The sequence below is a fragment of the Pteropus alecto genome, unplaced genomic scaffold (genome assembly GCF_000325575.1).
Source record: "Pteropus alecto unplaced genomic scaffold, ASM32557v1 scaffold166, whole genome shotgun sequence".
Taxonomy (NCBI): domain Eukaryota; kingdom Metazoa; phylum Chordata; class Mammalia; order Chiroptera; family Pteropodidae; genus Pteropus; species Pteropus alecto.
In genome coordinates, this window is record NW_006439757.1 from 3338705 (window position 1) to 3340225 (window position 1521).

The 1521-nt window shown below is 31.4% G+C and overlaps 1 pseudogene; it reads right to left on the reverse strand.

The window, feature by feature from the left end:
• Positions 1–1074: 1074 nt before the first annotated feature.
• On the reverse strand, positions 1075–1193 carry LOC112483977 (annotated as a pseudogene).
• Positions 1194–1521: the final 328 nt, after the last annotated feature.

Here is a 1521-nt window from a genome sequence, read left to right on the forward strand (position 1 = left end):
AAGGAATATAGAGAGTTGAAAAGTGACTGCACATTGCATCTTTCTCACTTACTGCTAATGGTAGCCAGGCACCATGTGAATAAACCCAAGCTAGCCAGTTGAAGAATGAGAAACTAAGTTGTGGAGGATGGAGGTACACCAGCTGAGAGCGAACTCCCTGCTGACCTGGCACCTTTATGGTGTCCTGCCCTTTGAGAAGGGATATACTGTGTCCCTGTGAATAGACTTCTGTTTTCAAAGTCTACGTGTTGAAATTGTTTAATTTGCTTCACCTTAAATGTATTAATAAGAAAATCAAAATTTATATAAAGTGCAGAGACTACACACTGTCATGAAAACAGGGCTAGACTCATGCATATACACAGTACAAGATTAAGGAGCGTCTTTAAAAGAGTACCTGAGGATTAACTGAGTGTTAGCAATTGATAGTCATTTGTCATGTGACTATTCTTATTCTTTTTAAACTAACTCATGCTTTTTAAAAGCTTATTTAATTCCCAAGAACACTGTGCATTCTATTTATATTAATACTGGTATATTAATTACTTTTTATAAAGCCAGGGTTTCCAAATATTTTATTATTTGTGAACACAAGAGAACACTGGAAGCTATAAATGCAGTGATATGCTGTTGCTTTACAAGTTTGTGTTTTTGGAAGTACCAAATGGTACGAGCATTTGCCTTACAACCTATTCTGGTAATATGTAGAAAATATGATGATATTTAGAGAAATCAATATGTAATAAAAAAGTGGGTGAGTAACATAATTTTTACAGAAGTTTAAAAATAATAGATCGTATTTCATTCAAAATGTAGAGGTATTTGGTCATGTAGAAAATAATGATATAAGAATGAAATTTTTAGTAAACTCTGATGTTTTTGTAAATTTTATTTTTTTTAGTTATTTAGGATTAATAGTAAATAAAAAAAGGAAATGTTTCTACTTTTATTTTTATTTACTTTATTTTTATTTTTATTTATTTTAAAAAAAATTTTTAGGTGAGGCAATCCTTGGTTGACCTCACAGATTGCAAGGACCTTGTCAGTTTACAATCCCTTATTTTTTATTTTTTACGCTTACAGCACCTCGTCTTCTTACGTGATCTCCCATCCAAGTACTATCCAGGCCTGACCCTGCTTAGCTTCCGAGATCAGACGAGATCGGGCACATTCAGGGTGGCATGGCTGTAGACAAGAAATGACAATGTTTTTAGATGAAGAAAACATGGATATAACTCAACTTCTAAAGCTCTTAGTTTTTATTTTCTTAAATGTGGATTATACTACATTTTAATATTAATATAAAATTTTTTACTTTTATGCAATAATCTCAACAAAGAGCCTATAAAGTATAGTGAGCACTCAATCTAAGTTAATTCACTATACTTCTTAAATATAAAAAGTATCCACTTACAGAATTGAATAATATCTTAAACATGATTGATAATGCAAATTTACTTTTTACTTATGAAGTGTAATTGGTAATCAGTCAAATGTATGTAAGTAGCAACATGGTAAAGA